The sequence below is a fragment of the Aquarana catesbeiana genome, linkage group LG13, assembly GCF_042186555.1.
Source record: "Aquarana catesbeiana isolate 2022-GZ linkage group LG13, ASM4218655v1, whole genome shotgun sequence".
Lineage (NCBI taxonomy): Eukaryota > Metazoa > Chordata > Amphibia > Anura > Ranidae > Aquarana > Aquarana catesbeiana.
Genome location: NC_133336.1, coordinates 67,106,491 through 67,128,428, shown reverse-complemented (window position 1 = coordinate 67,128,428; position 21,938 = coordinate 67,106,491). Strand labels below are relative to the sequence as shown.

General features: G+C 41.4%; 1 protein-coding gene across 5 annotated transcripts in view; it reads left to right on the top strand.

The window, feature by feature from the left end:
* DAAM1 (dishevelled associated activator of morphogenesis 1) overlaps positions 1-21,938 on the top strand; it is a 295,359-nt gene that overhangs the window by 85,617 nt on the left and 187,804 nt on the right. For 3 of the 5 annotated variants that reach the window (XM_073609931.1, XM_073609932.1, XM_073609933.1), the window contains exon 2: positions 11,383-11,478. The exons of 1 other annotated variant lie outside the window; for it this stretch is intronic. The gene's annotated coding sequence lies outside the window, so the exon portion shown is untranslated. Of the gene's footprint in view, positions 1-11,229; positions 11,479-21,938 lie in introns of those variants that run through there. One more of the 5 variants, XM_073609935.1, reaches the window with a different exon arrangement.

The following is a 21,938-nucleotide window of genomic DNA, read 5'->3' as shown; positions in this document are numbered from 1 at the left end:
CATACATACATACATACATACATACAGTCAATTGCTTTTTAAAATGTAATTCTGTAATAGAAATGTAGTCATTCTAATAAAAGCATATTATTTCGATCTAGCATTTATGGAAAAGAGGGTCTGTCGCTGTGAATACCTGCTCGGTGGTGTGCGAACTGTCAGGCTAGAGGTATTTGGTACTAGGGTGAAAAAATGTAGCCCAGCTTTACAGAAGAAAAATGTAAACATTCCCATACATGCTTCTATTAAATCCGCTCCATAACCTTCTAGGAGGATGGCCATTCGTGAGCAGTAAACTCCATGTCCATATTTAGACCTGATGTCGACTTTTGTTCCTAATAATTTTAAGTGTGATGAATGAGGAATTGAAAGATGGACTGTTTTAGTTGCGTTTTAAATTGATTTATGCTGAGGCTGTAAGAATTAAAAAAAAAAAAAAAAAAAAAAGCGTGGTAAGGACAAATGACCCCGTAGAGAAGACAATCTAACACACCAGAATAAGGACCTATTCTCAAAATGAGGGGTCCAACGCGAAGTAAAAACTACTTGCATGGCTGCAAAAAACCCTTAGCTTTGTGTCAAGTTTTGTGATCTGAGTCTAATGTGTAAAGATTGGAAGGTTTGCTCTGCCTTTTAAAGTTAGTGTGTTGGAAAATTACAGGAAATTTGACTTGATTGCACCTTCATGGCCTTTTGGAGTTTGGTGTTGCTGTCTGCGCTGTCATGTACTTTTCTGTGCTTTTCAACATGAGCACAATGCGTGGACATGAGAGAATATGATGTTTTTCCAATAGCAGCCATTCCCACCCGCCTGCTGTACTGGGAAAAAGTCCTTGTGATGCATATTTGTTGTATAGCTCAGTGTTTGGCTATTCAAAAGCACAAAGAATCATGCCTTGATGCGTGTCAGTGTTTGTTTAGTTAGTATTGGTTTATGTGTCAGTTAGGTTTCCAGGAACACGAAAACCTGCATTTATCTTCAATACTGTATGTGGCAATGTTGTTTTCCTATCTACAAGTAGATGAACCTCACTGACATTTAGTAGGTAGTAGGGGTGCAACGGATCAAAAAACACACGGTTCGGATCATACCTCGGATCAGAGTCACGGATTGGATCATTTTTAGGATCAGCAAAAAAACAAAAACAAAAAAAAAAACAAAACAAACATAATCCCCACTGTAATATCCACGTCATTCCCCCATTGTAATAATCACAATCTCCCCCCATTGTAAAATCCACGTCATCTCCCCCACTGTAATATCCACATCTCCCCAACTAATATCCACATCTCCCCACATCTCCCCCACTGTAATATCCACATCTCCCCTACGATTGTCTGCTTGCATGCAGTTGATGATGACGTCAGCGCGCCGCTCACCTAGGTGTATCAAGATGGCCGCCACTCCGGAGCTAGGCTGAAGCCCTGGCCTTTCCTAAGGCCAAGGCAGCGGAGCGCTCCGCCTGTATGCCGACTTGAACAGGTTGACCCATTCGGATCACGGATCGGTGACGATCCGTTGCACCCCTAGTAGGTAGTGGACGGCTTTTCAGAGTGCCGCTAAGCAGCTGCTGTGAATGGGTTCTTTTCCCCAACCAGCAGTTTTATAATAGGGCCAGAGTGCCACAAACAGGAGCCAAGCACTTGGGTCAAAGTTGTGGCACAGCCCCTTGGACTTGAATGGCCGTGTTTGACAGGTGGTGCAGCCTGTCTACTCAATACGCTACATTAAAGTGTTACTAAACCCAGGACCCTGCATTCACTATATCTGGTCTCCCACAGTACACACATGGAAATTCAATTACTTTAGTAACCTTTTCTCATCAGCAGTATATAGCTGTCTTGTGAATTCTATCAGTGTCCGGCCAAACACTGGTTAAAGCTTGTAGGAGAAGTTTTCATTCCCCTCTGACTGTCCTATGGGGCTGTATGACCCCTGACTCTGTCTGGACAGTGCTGATTGTCCCTGTGCTGATCACATGTACTCTCCCCCAAAAAACCCCCCCCCCCCCCCCCAAAAAAAACCCTTCTAGCAATACACACCAATCTAAGCATTGCAGAGTGCCCCCAAGGCTCTGTGCAATCGGGGAATAGATTGGGGACTGTGAAAGAAGGGGAGGATCAGAGAAGACAAGATCAAACCGCCTTTTTTACACATTGCACTGGATTAACCCCTTAGGCTCCACAATGTACAAGCATGATTTACTGCATATACAGACCGATTTTACTGTTTTCGGTTTAGTAACACTTTAAATTAGTTGTGATGTGATTTCAGTGAATGCATATATTGACATATTATCAAAGCAATGTTTTTCCGTAATGTAATATTAAAGGTTTTTTTTTTTCTTAAAACAGAAAAGAGGTGATGCTTACCTGCTCTGTGCAACGATATTGCACAGAACAGTCCTTTACCACCCCTTTGGCAGTCACCTGCTGGCACCGTCCATTCCTCCTTCCATCATAGCAAGCCATGGGCTAGTGAGTCACCCATGCATGCTTTTGCTTTGGGCTGTGTGCTTCCATAGACACACAGCACGCTGGTAAGCCACACCTCTGCTCCCTCTTCACAGGAGTTTGACTGAGTGTCTCCTGTGAGTTGAGGAAGTGAGAGGAATGGTGCTGCGGTGTAAAGCCCTGTACACACGGTCGGACTTTCCGATGGAAAATGTGCGATCGGAGCTTGTTGTTGGAAATTCCGACCGTGTGTGGGCTCCATCGGACAGTTTCCATCGAAATTTCTGACACACAGTTTGAGAGCAGGCTATAAAATTTTCCGACAACAAAATCCCATCGCGTAAATTCCGATTGTGTGTAGACAATTCTGACACACAAAGTGCCACGCATGCTCAGAATCATGGATGGGGGTAAGAAAGACAGTGAATTTCTCACCTTAATGCAGAGAATGCATTAAGTTACAAAATAGTATCCTTTGCTGTTTGTTTTACATTATCTCTTCCATATTTTTGTCCCTGTATTAAATATAGAGATTTACACATTAGCCACTAGAGGGAGCTCGGAATCCACTGCTATCACAGTCTTCTTGTTTAACAATGGTTACGATGACCTATGGGCCACACATTGAGTACCTTTTTCTCAGTTGGTCCATAAACTCCAGATGCTCATTGTGAGAAGGAGCAGAATAGCACGGCCATTGTATATTACTTCAAAGCAGACGCCGCCATCGCTATGGAAACCCGGCCGACATGCAGTGGGGCGCGCTTCCATCGCACTGCGCAAGATCGGGAGGTGCATGCTGGGTAGTCAGCATACACCGAGTCCCCGAAGAGAAACCCAGCGGCTTCACATGCCCACAGTCTAGATGGCCGCACTGCGCAGAAGAAGGAAAAGGAAGCGTTCGATGCTGCACAACAACAGAACAAGGGAGACTTTTGAAGATGGCAAAATGTAAACGAACAAGGGGTACTTTTATCTAAAAAAAAAAACAAAACAAAAAAAAAAAAAAAACAACCGGAACTCCGCTTTAAATATGTAGGAACTATGTATAGAAACCAGTTTAAACTAAATCGCTAAAATGACTTGTATCAGCATAATCTCTTAGAATTTTTTATCAAAGTATTTAAAGAAAAACTTCCCTTTTTAAACTTAGTTCAGCATTCCTTTGGGTAGTAAAGAAAAGACCTTTGCCATTTGTTTTCCTGAGGTTCGCAGTGGAATCTGTGAGATAAGAGGTGTTCTGCTTCTGCAAGTTATGTTATCTCCCAAGGCTACATAATCCATTTACAGCAAACACCTTGTCCGTACTCCCACCTTCCCATGGAGCGTTCTTTGTGATGACTATGCTGGCTGGTGTAAGCTGTGTACTGCCAAATGTCTTTTTCAGCACTGCGTCATTTCCTTTTTTCTGTAAAACCGACCCTTAAAACTCTAAACTATTGTGCACTCAAGTGCGTTTTAAAACGCAATACACAACTGTATAGTATATGAAATGCTGGTTCACAGTTGTGCAATGTTGGACATTGCATATGATTCACACCGCACTGCTGTGCAGATCACATGTGATGTCTGTGCGATGCAAATTTAGTCCTACAGATTGTATGGCTGAATTTGCATCGCATTCGGACCCAAAATCGCATCTGACCCAAAATCGCGTAGGACCCCTTTTTTTTTGTAAGCCCCAGAATCGGATTGCATGGGTGTTCACACCCATGCGATCCGATTCCTGTCCGAATTCACAGTTCGCACTGCGATATGCGAACCAATCTGGGGGTGTCATTAACGTTCTATTGACACCCGCAGCGGTTCACATAGGGCAGTGTTTGTCTGCGAGTTCTATGCGGTACGGGAACCGGCACTGGAATCGCGCTGGTTCCCACATCGCACTGGTGTGAACCAGAATAGTTTGCATATCGCAGTGAGAACTGTGAATTTGGGCAGGAATCGGATCGCATGGGTGTGAACACCCATGCGATCCGATTCTGGTGCGGACAAAAAAGGGTCCTAATGCGGTGCAAATTCAGCCATACAATCTGGCCCAGACATCCCATGTGATCTGCACAGTAGTGTGGTACGAATCGCATGCAATGTCTGACAACGCTATAGTGTGAAGCGGCACTCAGACTCTTTGTGGTTTGAGTTCCAGCTTTTGTAATGGCCGCAGAAGATAGGTGTTCTCATTGTTGCTTGTGGAGTCATTTGAGAACATAGGAAACTGGTGGTTAACTAAAGACTCCGTCTATTTGAAATTCTTTCAATTTAAGGTGGAGTCTGGCTGGCAAAGGGCTATTTAACTGGCAAAACGTTTCTGGCCTTGTAAACACCGGCCCTAGGGCTCATTCTTAGGGTGCCAGGGGACAGTAAAAGCTAAGCTTTTGTTTTACGGTTTCTCGACCGCTCACCCAAACAAGGGCAGGCTGCCACCCAGGACTGTACACAAGTGTCCACAGCAAAAATGGAACCTCTGCCGAACATGACCTATTTAAGAGAATGGGGCCACGGCGCAACCACCTGCAGTGCAGGTAATTTGCTACATATTGGGTCGCCATTTTCAGGGTTAAAATGGGCAATAAGAAGGCTACATATTACTTCCCCACCTGTTGAACACCCTCTGAAAAGCAATCCACCACAGATCACTTTTCAGAGGGACGTTAGGGCTGCCGCAAGTGAGAACGAGTCCTTAGAGTTTTGGGTGTACTTGACTGCTTTTGGACCTGAGGGCTTGTTGTACACGGGTGTTGCTGTCAGACACAAAACATTAACAACAAACACATTAATAGGACATAGTGTGTTCAGAGTAAGGTAATACAAAGCAGGTCAGGCGCATCCTCAGAATGGTCTTCCCCACTGTACCATTGAGCTATAAATGGGAATCTGCTGACCTCTGTCTGACATGCATATTGAAACTGCATTTGCATCAAACACAGGTCAGCCGTTTCCCTCTTTGTGTGTACAATGAAGATGACAGTTCAGACGCTGCATTCAACCTGCTTTAGGCTATGTTCACATCTGACCTGTTCTGTGTGCCGCCTTTGCACAAGCACAGCACAGCACAGCAGCCCTTTCATTTGAATCGGCTGTGGTGCCTGCGTTTCCTGCAAGAGGAAGGTCCCCACACCTTTTTTTAAATGCAGCTGCACACAAATTTCCGTGTGCAGGAGACCGCGCTGCCGTTTTCAGTGCATGGGGTGTTCCATTAAGCATTAAGGGCACCCAGGGTGGATATAAATCAATGCTTTTAAAAAAAATAATACAAAAAAATCATTTTTTTTTTTTTTTTAATTATTTTAAATCAGATTTTTTTTTTATCTAAATCTGATTTTGATTTTTAGCAAATTTTATTTGAATAAAAAGCATTCGGAGCAAAAATCTATCTAAAGATAGTTTTCTACTTAAGATACATAAATAATTTGGTTTATTCAGCATGAAATGGAGCTTAGTTATGTAGCATAAGGCTGTATATTCTGCAATATATAAATTTTTGGTAAACTCATTCAATGAATCCAAGCTCTGCAAGCTGAGATAACATGCACTGCATTGATGCATTCACACAATTTCACAGTAACCATGCGATTAAACAAAATTCGGCAACATTCCTTTATCCCATTGTTGTGCATATCTATGTACATTACAACCTGTATGATTGAATTGGTTCTGGTATCGCTGTTTTACTAACCTGACAGCTTATTATTCTAAATAGAATAACTCAATTTTGTTTGCAAATATTAAAGATTCTAACTACCGGCAAGAATAAGTCCTTACATTTAAAGAGCACCTGTCATTTCAGATCCATCATGGCAGCGTCCATTAGAGGGCATCCACTCACCTGCTGCCATCATGTCCCTCACCTTGTTGTGTCACTGCCGCATCACCAGTCGTCCCATTAAAGTGAATGGGACTGTCGGTGAGTCAACAGCGGGTCAGAAGAGCCATCGCTGCGAGACAGAGATGACAGTTGCTCTTTAAAAATGATTTAATTCAAGCCTTTTTACTAGTGATTTAAATCTACTTGATTTAAATGAAATCCACTCTGAGGGCACCCCAGCGTGTTTTATTAAAAGCAGCACGTTTTTTGTCCAGGTGCATTAATGCATGTAACGCACAAATCTGAACCTAGTTTTACCCTGCATGGGAAATGTGTAGATTTACTTTACTTTACTTTAAAATGTATCTAAACCTAAAACAAAAATATAATCCATTGCATTTTACCAGTCCTTAGGCTCCGTTCACACTTAGGCATTTTGGGCGATTTTTCTCCGCTCTAAAAACACCGAACAAGCAAATCCCATTCATTTCAATGGCCCCTGTTCACATCTGAGCATTCTATCGCCTTTAGCAAAACACCCATTGCTCAAAAAAAGTACATGAGCTTCTTTTGGAAGACTACAGGTGTTTACTGCTTTTCATTGGTGACTTGTCAACTTCAAAACACCTGTACAAAAACGCTGCAAAAACGCCTGTAAAAAAGCAATGCTTAGATGTGGCTGGCTGAATGCTTTTTCCTTTTATCTTTATTTTCAATGGGTGATACTCCTCACTCGCTGAGCTGATTCTATTGGGGAGTGGTGTTGTCACCCTAGATATGAAACTGTTATGACTACAGAACACTGAAGTTTACATACTATTTGCTATAAACATTCCATATTTTTGTAAATTTTCCAGCTGCGGGGATTTTGTACATGAGGCCCAACCAAACTGAGGACAGTGAGACTTGCTCTCTTTTCTCTTTTGTTACACCTCTGAACCTTGATCGTGTCCTGAAGAAGCCTCACGGCGAAACGCGTAGATGCACAAGGGTTCACTGTACATACTGTATCATTTTCATGTTTTTATCTTTTTGAACACACTGTTTATACAATGTACTTTACTCAATAAATGTTATGAATATTACTCTTGTCACTTCTCCATTGTTTCCATGCCTAAAAAGTCCGACCTTTGGTTACTCTAGTAGTACCCTTTTTTTATGTCCCTCTACATCCGGATGTGGCAATAGCAGTGCTTCTTTTTCCCATTTCTACAGAACACTCCCCTCTTATTTCCATAACATGGAGGGAGGTGTTTTGCAGGCCAGCCACAAACTTCGTTAAAAGTGCGTTTGAGATAATACTGGAGCACAGCAAGTTACAAGGTCACTGGATTTCTAGCAAGATCTACAGATATAATTATTTATTTTGTGCACTCATCAAACAGATATAACAAATGTCTTTTTTGTGGTATATTTAACACACCAAAGGGGAGCAAAAAAGAGCAGTACGCTGTTGGAGTTTACATGTGTTTTTAAAAGAGTTTAGGAATCCCCCCCCCCCCCCCCCCCCCAAAAAAAAAAATCCTACTCGCCTAGATGGCTGTAGAACCAATCCCAGCTGAAGCTGTCCCCTGCCACCTCTAAGACTTAGAACTGAGCGATTAAACACGGCTGATTGCTCAGCTCTTGGTCTTCACCTTGCAGAGAGCTGGTGACTGTCAGTCTGCGGCTCTCTGCTCTGCCCCTCAAGCGCTCACTGGAGCACTGGGCTGTGGAGGGAGCTGCCATTTCAGGCTTCTGAGCAGATCCCAACTATGTGGTTGGGATCTTTTCAGAGTCTGGACCGGCTCTGTAAAGTCAGCTGACAACTTTAGCACTGCTGGCTGAAGACGCCCCCCCCAGGAGAAGCATAGCCAAAAAAGCTTCTCCTTTAAAGTGGTTGCAAACCCACTTTGAGAAAAAAAAAAAAAACTAACGCCTGCAAGACAAAGGCATAATGAGCTAGTATACATAGCATACTAGCTCATTATGTAATACTCACCTGAGATCGAAGCCCTCGCTGTGGTGCCCGTACACAGCACCGGCCGGGGACATTACTCCCGGGGGTTACTTCCGGGTATCGCGGCTCCGGCGCTGTGATTGGCCGGAGCTGCCGGTAACGAAGCAAACGGCACGTACGTGCCACTGCTTCTGTGCGCATGTGCCGATGACGTTGGCACATGCAAATACAAGGGATATCTCCTAAACCCTGCAGGTTTAGGAGATATCCAGGGTAGCTACAGGTAAGCCTTATTATAGGCTTACCTGTAGCAAAACATGGTCTGTAAGGGTTTACAACCACTTTAAGCTTGTATATTTCTGCATTTACTATGTGTGTTTTTTTTTTTTTTTTTTTTCTTACTGAAGGTAATCTCTGATTAATAATTCTTTATTATTATATTTTCTGTATTAGTTGGCCAAGATTCTCACTATACCTGTTTAAACCTATTACACCCATATTTAGTGCACAGCCCCCTACCCTCAAACTGACCCCCCTACTTATAAAATCTGGGATTGTTCTCCCTGCCAGCCCCTGTTCAATATTAAATTGGTGCGACTGTGAACTCTGATCTTTTAGTTCTTTCCATAGATTTTCTATTGGATTCAAGTCAGGTGATTGGCTGGGCCATTCTAGCAGCTTTATTTTCTTTCTTTGAAACCAGTTGAGAGTTTCCTTGGCTTTGTGTTTGGGATCATTGTCTTGCTGATATGTCCATCCTTGTTTCATCCTCATCATCCTGGTAGATGGCAGCAGATTTTTATTAATAATGTCTCTGTATATTTTTCCATTCATCCCTTCTTCAGTGATATAAAGTTTGCCAGAACCATATACTAAAAAACAGCCTCACACCATGATGTTCCCATTTCCAATATTCACTATTGGTATGGGGGTGTTTTTGGGGTGATGTGCAGTGCCCTTTGACAAACATGGTGTGTATTTTGGCATCCAAAGAGTTCAATTTTGGTCTCATCTGACCAGACTATATTCTCCCAGTATTTCACATGGTTGTCTAATTGTTGTGCAGCAAACTGTAAAGGAGCTTCAAAATGTTTTTACTTCAGCAATGGAGTCTTGCATGGTGAGCGTGCATACAGGCCATGGTGGTTGAGTGCATTACTTATTGTTTTCTTTGAAACAATTGTACCTGCTAATTCCAGGTCTTTCTGAAACTCTCCACAAGTGGCTCTTGGCCTACTCTTCTGATCATTCTTTTCACTCCTCTGTCAGAAATCTTGCGAGGAGCACTTGGTCGAGGCCGGTTTATGGTGAAATGTTCTTTCCATTTCTGGATTATGGCCCCAACAGTGCTCACTGGAACATTCAGAAGTTTAAAATCCTTCTGTAACCAATGCCATCAGTATGTTTTGCAGCAACAAGGTTGCAAAGGTCTTGTGAGAGATCTTTGCATTTACCCATCATGAGATGTTTCATGTGTGACACCTTGCTAATGAGACGCCTTATTTATAGGCCATCAGTTGAGACTGAACCAGCTGATATTTATTTGCAATGAAAAGGGGCGGAATTGCTTTCTTACTGATAGATTTCAACTGATGTCTTGGCTTTCCATGCCTTTTTTGCACCTCCCCTTCTTCATGTGTTCAATTCTTTTTTTTTTTTTTTTTCCTCTGCCATTCCATTTTTTTACACATAACTTAATTTCTGAACGTATTTGTTTTGGTTTCTATGTATGTATGGATTGTACGGGTTGTTACTGATATCTCGTGAACATTTCATGTCAATAGCACCTTTACCTAGAAAAATGGTGACTTGTTCAATACGTATTTTACCTGCTGTGTGTGTATATGATAGAGATGGAGATATATATATAAATATATTTATTTTTTCTTGGGGGCCAAACAACCCCGATCGATCGTTGCTCCCCCCCCCCCGGTCTTAGGTCTGCGTTTCCTGATTGGCCATGAGGAGAAACAGGAAGACGTTTGTGAATATTAATTCGCTAATGTCACACAACTGGGTGGACTTCTGGTGCAGTGCTCTGTGCCCAGAGCCCACCCTTTTTTGAAGCCAATTAGAGCCTCCAGCTCTAATCATGCCCTTCGGGAAAAAACCCCATTGGAATCCATGCGCCCAGCACCCTGTATGTGTGTGTGTGTGTGTGTGTGTGTGTGTGTGTGTGTATATGTATATGTATATGTGTGTGTGTATATGTATATGTGTGTGTGTATGTATATATATATATATATATATATATATATATATATATATATATATATATATATATATATATATAAAATACTGTGGGGTTGATTTACTAAAGGCAAATCCACTTTGCACTTGTAAGTGCAGTCGCTGTAGATCTGAGTGGAAGCTCTGCTGATTTTATCATCCAATCATGTGTAAGCTAAAATGCTGTTTTTTATCTCCCTTGCATGTCCCCCTCAGATCTACAGTGACTTTACTTCCAAGTTTGCAATGCAAAGTGGATTTGCCTTTAGTAAATAAACCCCTGCAGTATACTATTTTTATATATATTATAATAAATATATATATATACACACACACACATTATTTATATATATATATATATATATATATATATATATATATATATATATATATATATATATATATATATATTGTGTGTATAATATAATTTTGTTCAAAGGTGAAAATATCCTTTGATTGTACCATTCATAAAGCCCTTCTCCAATCAGACATGTAGTAAATCCTTTGTTTTCAGGCTCTGTTTACAATCAGTCTGGGTATCTTTGCAAATTGGTGTTTATATGGTAAACTATTATGGACATGGTAGACACACAATGATAAATCAATACCATTGGGGGGTGTAAAGCTGCCTTGTCATGTCTTCAGTTGATCGCACACCTTCCCTGCTCTTCCTCTGGATCTGCATAGCTGCATCATGCAGGCTGTTGGCAGGAAAGGTTTTCTCTTCCTCCTATGGGTTGTCTCAGCTCAGCCAGTCCAATGACGGCGGTGCCATTCACTAGGAGGAGGGATTCCCCCCTCTGCTTCAATGAACAGTCACATCTGTGCAGGTCTGTGTATGTCGCTCTTCTAGAGGAAAAGCCTGGGGAAGCCTAATCCTGATCACATTCTCATTAGAAAGAAGCCTTGGATTGCAATGGGGAATGGCTGATAACGGCAGAATCTCTTGTTGCAGATGCTGGTTTGTGGTTTTGTGATCGTCTCGATGTGGAGGGCAAAGATTGACCTGGAAATGTGATCGGGCGCTTCGGGGCTGCTGTCTTCTGTACAGGTAAGCCAGGCGTCTGTGTTCCCGATGGACTATAGGCGTGTATTGAAGGGTACAGCTAGTTCTCTGTATTCATATTGCTGGGGAAGGTCTGTGCTGAGCAAACACAGGCAGATCTATTGCTGACAAATTGGATGATCTGACATTTATATTCTCTGGTTGTCCCTGCTCAACTGCAATTTTATTATTTAAAAAAATAGAAATAAATAAATGATCTTGCAAACCTTTCAAGGCTAGCTAAAGAATCGACAGACAACCCATATAAAGGGGCCCATATGTCCAACGTGGACCCAGGACCGGTCCATATCCCCAATGTGGAACGATCAGTGACAATTTAGATGCTTTTTGGTTGGCTCTCATATTTGAGTAGCAGATTTTTGCTGGGTGTCCACCCACATCTGTCAATATACTGTATAAATACGTGTGTTTCATTTTTGGAGCACTTTAGTATATTGAGTAATGTGAGTGGAGCTGGGACAGCACGATATTTTTAGTAGTCTTGTGTTGTATGTGCACAATTTATGTATGTATATATGTGTGTATGTATGTATATGTGTATATATATATATATATATATATATATATATATATTATTTTATACAGTTGGGAGCTGTCATGTATCTACATACATATTTACATTCTCTAATTAAGCTTAATTTTCTCTAGTATACAGTATATTGTGTTTTTTTTTTTTTGTCTTGAGATTCTATTCATTAACAAGTAAGGAAGGAGTTGAGCCCTTATCTAATGATTGTGGAGTTTTGTAACAGCTATAGAATGGCCACACGGTGATAACATTGTATTCAGATGACCTAAATTAACCATAGTCCAACTATAGACTGGATGCAGTAACCAAATTATAATTTGATCACAGAAAATTCTAACTAAAGACTTGGTAGCCCAGTGACCATATTGTATTTGGATCACAGAAATCTGTCTAATTCTAAACCTAGAATGGTGCAGAGTCCCCAAATAGTTTTTGGATCACTTTTATAAATAGATTTATAAACAAATAACATTTATGGGATTTCTTGAATTATTTACCAGCATGCTGGAAGATCTTTAATCGGACACTAATTTTAGACATTTGTTGATTTGCCACTTACTGGCTGTCTGGGTATAAAAAACAGAGCGCTATTTTTTTTTACGCCTAGGTAGGAAGAAAGTAAGCAAGCCTTGGAGTGGACAATACAAAGCGAACATTGGTTTACTTTGTCCAGTTTGTTTTTTTGTATATTCTGGTGCTATGAAAATTGTACTGTACATCTAAATCAATCCTGTCCCACCCAATTAGATTGTAAGCTCCTATGAGCTCTTGTATTTTAGTGTACTGTAACTGTACTTTCTCCCTTTTATAGTGTAAAGTGCTGTGCAAACGGTTGGCGCTATATAAATCCTGATTATTATTTTTATTTATATAGTGTCTTTTTGGCTCTATGTTAAGTATTTATCAGCACAGAAGAGATTTAAACTTACTTTACAATGAATCACTTGCCATGTAAGGTCCCGTTCACACTTTTGCATTTTAATGCATGCGTTGAAACGCATGTGTCCTCCATGTTCTAGACAGAGCCTGTTCACATTTATGCACTGCTCTGAAGCACAGTATTGAAGATAGCTCAGATCTGTTTATTTATTTTTTTTTTTTTCTTATTTATTTTTTTGCATTTTGGGGCCCATAAAAGTAACGCATGAAAACCCATGTGTGACGCCCGTTGGGTACGTTTTATGCGCTGGCAGCCCCTGGTAACAAGCCCAAAATAGTTTATTGGCTAACATGAAAAACGCATAGTGCATGAAATTGAATTAAAAACATGAGTCCACACAATTGCAAAATGCACATCGCAAAACACATAAAATAAATAAATAAACCCCACAAAAGTAAAAAGGTGTGAACCTTGTCCAGGTGCTTGTTGTCTATAGAAGATGGTAAGGGGTAGGCTTGCAGCAGGCAGCTCAGTAACCAATTAGGATTAATCCGACTACAGCAAGCTGAAATCTAGTTGATTACTACTGTTTATGATGCTTCTGTAGTCATTGTGACTTTTTTGAACTCCTCTGTTGTAAATCTATTTTAAGGGTTTCTATCCAGAGCAAAAGGTGTTCAGAGATTTTCATTCTTAATCTGTTATTGGTGGCTGGTCTCCAAACATTTGACGGTCTTGGGTTCTCAGCAAAAATGCCATCTACCACTAAAGGCACGTTTTTTTTATTTTTTTTTTAACCTTGGAATGTCAGTTATTTTTGGTATTGAGGAAATGGTAGATAATAGGCATTAAGTAACTCTTTGAAGATACAGTAACTTTATTCAGCAGTGTAGCACGCATGTTATTGTTTGTGAACATTTTGTTTTTTGTTTTTTTTTTTCTATCCTAAACTGATACAATTTTACACGTTTTAAAATGTTGTTATATTAACTTTAATGGGCTGATTTCATTAGGTGGTACAGAGTTTGGTAACTGTCCAATAAATACATTTGCATTACTGTGCTACATTCAAGAAACGTATTGACAAAATTTGTTGGAATGTCATGACAGCACTGCATCAAATTGGTTGTATTATCTTTTATTTTGTGTAGTGCTGATTCACTTATTTGCTTAAATTTTGATGTGTGTTGCGTGAAGGCAGCCCCTTACTTGTGAATGGGACCTGAACATATAAAAAATTATACCTGCACTCATTTTGGGCAACTTTTTCTTTTTCTTTTTTTTTTTTTTTTTTTTTTGTAAGTGTACGTTCGGGTACTATTTAGAAAGTAGCAACACACCACAACACTCATACGCAACATGTTTGCATGCAGGTTTTAGGTGCTTAATGAGCAACATTACTGGAAATATTACAGACCAGGCCAGATGCTCATGTACTGTGATCTCTGCACCACGTCTTACCCCAAGCCACCGCTTTATTTATATCTTTTGCAGTACTGGCTTCAAATTGGCTACAGAAATATTGCAGATTTCATCTTCTGAGGGCCTCCAGTCTCTAGGGATAGTCCATTCATCTCTGTGGGATACTACTTCGCATTGACTAACCATGGGTAGATAGAAGCTCTGTGAATGATATAAACCAGACTATGGTTTGGAATATGTCGTGGTTATCAGGTCATGATATAAGAGCACATGAGGTCCGTAATACATAACTTTATTGGTTCTCAGGATGGTGAAGAAGGGTACAATACTGTACTTTTGTCTTAAAGTTTTTATATGTTCTTAATTACATAAAGATGTTGACCCTACACAAGGCTAATTCTACATTTGCAATGCATAGTTGCTGCAAACTGAATCACATGAAGACTTAAGCTGGCAATAGACGGTTCGAAACGCAGCTAGCTCAGCAGGGAACAGCTGAGATTCGAACCATGTATGGACAAGCTGAATGTACCCAAGTTAATCGATCAACTTGGAAACAATTAGCCCATTGCATTTTACATGCAATTACTGCTGGCAGCCATTATAGCCGCTAGCGGTAATCACTGTGTTCTCCCTGATGGGGATGACTTCCCCTGCCCCCCCCCCCTTTCTGGTTCCACAGGAGAAGAAAAAGGCTCTGTTCCCCCATCAGCAGAGCAGTTTTCTTTCCTGCAGCCTGTGGTTGCAGGAAAAACAAAATTGATCCGTTTTATGGCCAGCTTTATTATGGCTTAGGGAATCAGTGACAAGGTCTCCTTTACCAGCATTCCAAGCTATGCTTGATGACTATAGCTGTTATGAAGTCAGATGATGTATCCCTCCTCTATAAAAGGATTTTGCTTATTGTAGTATATACAAATAACTGGGGAATCCATTTGCGAGTGAGGGACACCTTCATGTGCACCAGAGACGCAATCTACTTGAGACAAATCTCAACAGGGAGCCTACCAGCAAGTGAAGCGGTGCATGGGTCCACCAGTGTCCAGCCAGAACTGAAATGGCCTTGTTTTAGGTGCAACTGGCCCAAAACAAGAGCTTTAAACTTGAGACCTGACACTCCTTTTTGGGTTAATAAAAGAGCATATTGTTTTTCGCCTATAGACCTGTTCCTTAAATACTGATTAAAATGATGCGCTACATGCTTTAGGGATTCCACGGACATGCATCAAGCTTTTAGATGAAGAACTATACATCCCAATCTCTGGAACTTTTTTTTCTATAAATCTGCAGAGCCACATACTGTCCATAACTGGCCTAGACCGTATAACTCAAGGCATTGTGGGTAATGGCGAGCTCTATTATACATGCTGAAATGATGAGTGAGGCTCGGCATTTGTGGGCCTGGCTCTGGGCAGGAAGTCTGTTACCATGGTAATAATAGTAGATATGTCTCGTAACGCCGCATGAGTGAAGTAAACGTTTGTTACTTGTATGAAGATTTCAACAAGTCCCCACGCCAAATTAATTAGAGTCTTAACCGAGGAAAACTCATTACTCACATCAGCCTTTTGCAATCACTCAGATTGTCTCGAGGGATTAACAATAAACCAGAGAGGAGAGGAAGAGAGAACCTAGCAACCGACACCTCTCTTTCAATAAATCATGGTTAAGGGGAGAATTTTTTTTTTTTTTTTAATTCAGTCAGGAGTGTTTTACACCCAGCGAGAGGTCCGACCATTAAAATAAAGCAGACATTGTATGCAATCGGAGAGATTTTTGTTAATTGCTGCTTTTCATCGTGTTTGATGAGAGAACTGGTTCTGTTGCCTGTAGCAGCAAAATCGGCTTTCCTTTTTTATTTTTTCCAGTATGATGTGGATAGATTCTTTGGAAAATATGGCAGTAGCTTGGATGTGACTGTATGTAGCACATACATTGGAGTACAGAGACCTCATTGTCATGTTCAAGAAACCAGTGGTGAGATGATTTGAGCTTTGTGACATGGTGCATTATTCTTCTGGAAGGAGCCATCAGAAGGTTCACTGTAGTCATAAAGGGATGGACATGGTCAGCAACAAAACTAAGGGGCCCAAAGTGTGCCGAAAAAATATCCCCCACACCATTACACCACCACCAGCCTGAACCACTGATACAAGGCAGGATGGATCCATGCTTTCATGTTGTTTACACCAAATTCTTACCCTACCATCTGAATGTCACTGCCGAAATCAAAACTCATCAGACCAGGCAACACTTTTCCCATCTTCTATTGTCCGATTTTGGTGAGTCTGTGCGAATTGTAACCTCAGTTTCCTGTTTTAGCTGACAGGAGTGGCACCCTGGTGGTCTTCTGCTGCTGTAGCGCATCTACTTCAAGGTTCGATGTGTTGTGCATTCAGAGATGGTATTATGCATACCTTGGTTGTAACAAGTGGTTATTTGAGTTACTGTTGCACTTCTATCATCTCAAACTAATCTGCCCATTGTCCTCTGACATCAACAGAGCATTCATCCACACAACTGCCGCCCACTGAATATTTTCTCTTTTTTGGACCATTCTCTGTTAACCCTCCATGGTTGTGTATGAAAATCCCAGTAAATTTGAAGTTTTTGAATAATTCAGACCAGCCCGTCTGGCACCAACAACTATGCCACATTCAAAGTCACTTTTAAATCCCCTTTCTTCCCCATTCCGATGCTCGGTTTGAACTTCAGCAAGTCATCTTCACCATGTCTAGATGCTTAAATGCATTGAGTTTCTGCCATATGATTGGCTGATTAGCAATTTGTGTTACCAAGCAATTGAACCGGTATATCTAATAAAGTGGCCGGTGAGTGTATATAGATTTTGCTGGGAAGTGTATGTTTATATTGTATGTGTGTGTGTATTGTGGGAGTTTAGCTCAAGGTTAGGGTATTCCAGGGAACCAATCCAGTTCCGTTTTTAAAGGCTTTCTGCCCATAAATTTAAGAAAAAAATTAAAATGTTCCTTTCTATCAGGGTTTCAGGTCAGCATCATGCCATATTACAAACCTTTTCAGCCTCCTGGTTGTCTAGATCCACTCAAGTATTTCTGTTTCCACACTGACCTAAACTCACTGGCATCAGCCTTGTCAGTACACAGACATGCACCCCTCTAGTGTGTACACACTTTTTGCTCTCCTGAGGCCACACAGAGTCCTGGGAAGTATAGTCAACCCCTATACTAAAAGGGCTGTGCACACCAGCACAATCGAGAAACTGGATGTCAGCAAATTCTGGACCCATGGCTGGAGGCTTTATCCCACTCAATACCCTACAAAGCTTCTGGGGTCAAGCACCTATATCAGAATTTGCCTATCCTGGAGAAAACTGAAAAGCCAGTTCATACCAATCATCCCAGGGCCCCTCAAACCATATGGATGAGATCCATGGGTGCCACCTAACCCCCCCACAGTATGTATATTTAATCACTCACTGAGCAAAAATAAAGGGGGTGGATTAAGGGCTTCATTGACCCAAGAGTAAGGCAAGGTTTGAATTTAGGATATTGCTCAATAGCAAGGCAGGGAGGCCAATATGACTCTTTGACATAATTGATTGCGCAAGTTAAATGGCTCCTGTGATGCAACTACATACTGTACATCTAAGGGTACATTCGGGTTTGCTTTGTAGTGCCATGAATAGCAGCTTTATTTATTCAACCTCACTAAAGGTATATGTAGAGTGTATCTAAAGCAAAAAACGTTTTAATTACATTTGGGAAAGTGTTGATGAATTAAAACCTCTACGTTTTTTTCTTGTCTGTCTGTGTTCTTGCAGGGGAGAGCCATCTACTCTTTGTCCAAAATTTTGAGTTGTCACCAGAACATGAATAAGGGGGTGGGGATGGAAATCTCTCTCATACTGTGTCTTAGGCTCCATGTACACGGGACGCTGAGGCAAAGTCCTCTGAACATATTTTTTGAAAGCTTGAAACCGGCGTTTAAAAACGCCCATTTAGCCGCGTTTGCATGCTGCATTTAGCCGCGTTTGCGTCTAGAAGCATTTACTAAGGATAATATCATAAGACCCTCCACAAGCTCAAAAAAAGGTTTTATTTAACTATTTCAGCCATTTTGTGAGACCAGAGTGAGTAGCAGCAGCAGTGTACTTGTATTTGTCCCCATTTCTGTGCTTTTTTTTTTTTTTACAATGGATCCCATAATGAGCATATGTGAGTAAATACTCCTGACGTTGTTCTTGATGAGGCTAGAATGGCGCTGAAAATTGCGTGCGAGGACCAGAGTTCGTCGCTACTGGACCCTTCCATTGATCGCGCAGCGCATGTCAGTAGGATATTTTACCAACATGTACGTACAGCTGCATACCTACCCCGATCATTTTTTAAATTTTACACACATGTCCATTGCCTCATTTGACATTCTACTAGAAAAAGTTCGGCCCAGTCTGACATGCTTGGACACGAACATGAGGAAGAGTGTGCCACCAGAGGAACGTCTGTTGGTGACCATCAAATTTCATGAAACTATGTTTGATCACGTCGGTGGTCAGGCTCAATGGTGGGGTCATCTTTTTCATATCTAACAACATATGGGTCAAATTACAATTATACTTTGTAAAACAACATTTCTAGTGGTGTATTGGATCAAGGGCTATATATGGTCTATGAATCATTGCAAATAATTACCAGTTTTTAAACTTTTTTTTTTTTTTATGTTTTCTGATCGTTTTCCATCATTTTTTAGTGTTTTTTGATGTTTAAAAAATTGGGTACCTTTTAAAAACGCTTATAAACGAAAACACGGCTAAACCCCAGTACCGCGTTCGGCGTCTAAAACGTGGAAATCTTCGGCGTCTGAACTCCATTTTTTTTTGCCTTCAAAGAAGGGCTGTTAAACGCAACTGCCTAAAAACGACTGTAAACAAAACTGTGTACACGGTCACATAAGATAACATTGAATGAATTCAGGGGCAGTTGAAAAAAGCGTCCAACTGCCTTTGAGCGTGCGTTTAGCAGCAGCAGTGTACATGGGGCCTAAGCCCACGTTCACGTTGGGCCGATTTGGCATGGGATTTGACATGTCAAATCGGCCGATATTGCTGGCAATAGCACCGTCCAAGTCCGTGCGACACCGCACCGATTCCCAAAATAGTTTCTGTACTACTTTTGGCAACTTCAAGGGCAATTTGAATAGACCTCTGTGCATTAACCCGCACAGATGTCTGTCAAATGGCCCCGAAGTTGAACAGCATTGCTGGTTTGAAATTTTGCGCGTTCAGTTGAACTTGCACGATTTCTAACAGGCAAGTCATTGTGAACCTGGGCTTAAAGAGGAAGTAAACCCTGATGGGTTTTACTTCCTCTTTTGCTCCCTGCAAAGCCTGCAAATGAAAAGCATAATGGGCTAGTATGCATCGCATACAACCCATTATGTGACACTTGCCTGCAAACGAATCCATTGCTGTCCCCTGTGCAGGCTGCATCCATCTTCGCCCCTCTTCCTTCGGGGGGCCTCGGACTCCGGCTCTGTGACTGGCCGGAGCTAGTTAACGGCACACGCTGGGGGAAGAAAGGCAACGGAGGTCCGTTTCTTCACAGCGCATGTGCCGATTACATCATCGGTGCACTACAAGTGAAATATCTCCTAAACGGCGCATGTTTAGGAGATATTTTCGCCACCTATAGGTAAGCTTTTATTCTAGGCTTACCTATAGTTAAGTCACTAGGGGAGGGTTTACCACCACTTTAAGGACAAATAGTGAAGGGAAATTCCTTTGCTTCCCTAAGAAGAACCTCATATAGGTGTTCCCTACAATCTTTGGCTCTATGCACACCGGCTTAGAAATCACTGCTTCTACAGGAGTTTTGTGTTATGCCTGTAGAAGCAGCTCAATGTTATCCTATGTGTCCATGCACATTAGAATGATTACAGGCATATTTTGAGCTCAATGTTTAGAGGCAGGAAAAAACCCTTATGGTTCACGTTTCTGATTGGAGCTTACTGGCAGAAAAAAACATAAAACTCTCCTAAACTCGTCTAAACTTTGTACAAAAAAATGCTCTGTGTGAGCGCTTTTTACTGCCAAGAGAACAGATGTTTATTTAAGCCCAGTGTGCATGAAGCCTGGAGAGATATGTGTAAGATAAAATTCTCCCTTACTTTCTTGTGTGCTTTGCTGGAGACCTTAATCTCATATCATCTACTCTCCACATGTTTTTGGACTAGGTGCTCTTGATGTTTAAATTTGAGATATGGACTTTTATAGAAAAGAACCATGTTCATTTAAACAATAGCACTGTGACCACGATGGTCCATACAGCAAATAAAGTGTAGGGATTATAGAAGTTAATCTGCAGCAGACACAACAGAGGTAACAGAACACGCTTAGCTCCCCAGACACCCATTACATGCAAACAGCGGCATCGTTGGCCATTGATTTGTACAGAGATCTGATAGCTGCCAATGACGGCTTCTGCTTGTTGCACAAAGAATGTGCAGGCATAGTTTAGTACTGTTCTGTCATAATAGCCAACTCGTCGAAATCTGCTGCTGGAGTGTCACTGGAAGTGACATAGTTGTAGATCTCAACTAGTTGGCTCTGCTGGCCATGTGCGCGTGTACACCCGGAAGAATAACTAACTCCCGGCAGCTGTTGGAGAACTCTGCGAGTTTTTCTCGGATCTACCAATTGCACATGCGCAAGCTACGTCACTAACCTTCGTCAAGTTCTCCAACAGCTGTCAGGGGGGTTTCTGTTATTCTGTTGGGTGTACACGCATGTACAGTAGAGCCAATTCGTCAAAATCTTCTGGAGTGTCATCGGAAGTGGTGTAGCTGAAAATTTTGACAAGTTTGCTATTTCGACAGAATATCAGCAAGAATCTACTGGCACTGTTGCGCCACCTTGTAAATGTAGCCTTACATTCTCAGCACTATTTTTATTTTATTCATTTGCAACTCGGAACACAAGTCTTTTGGTCCCTTGAAAGTGTGTGGTTGCCTTAGGCCCCTTTCACACGGGCGCCTCACTTGCTCAGCAGGGGATCGCTCCGCTGAGCAGGCGGATGACAGGTCCGTCTCCGCTTAGATGCACAGATCCCCGCTCTCCTCTGACTCGGTTAAATTGATGATAGGCAACTCCTATCCTCATATTGATTAGTGGTTCCAAATTAATAATAACTACTGCAGTAGGGAACAGACACAAAAGATACGCTCAGTATCTTTCCAAATAACTGTTCTGCTTTATTATGACGCAATTGAAGGTTTTTATGCACATGATTACGTAGGTATCACATTAATATTACAATTGTACGTTTATGGTAACAAGGGGCGTTACATAGGCAGGCTAATTCTAATCAGGACTCGAAAGAATGTAAACATTTACTGAAAACATTATTAGTGCTGTGTGCACACTGCACAGTGAGGGCAATGTGCAATACATACAAAATAGAATACAATTATATACAAAACTTACAAATTTCCATTACACCTCTATGGGGAGATCACATAAAAACGTACCGCTTGTCTGTTTTTCATCCGGTCCCATCCACCAGGCGGATGGAAAAAAAAGGATCTCCATCCATGTGGTTTTGGCAGAGAGGATCGGATAGCAGTGGGTGTCAGCAGGAC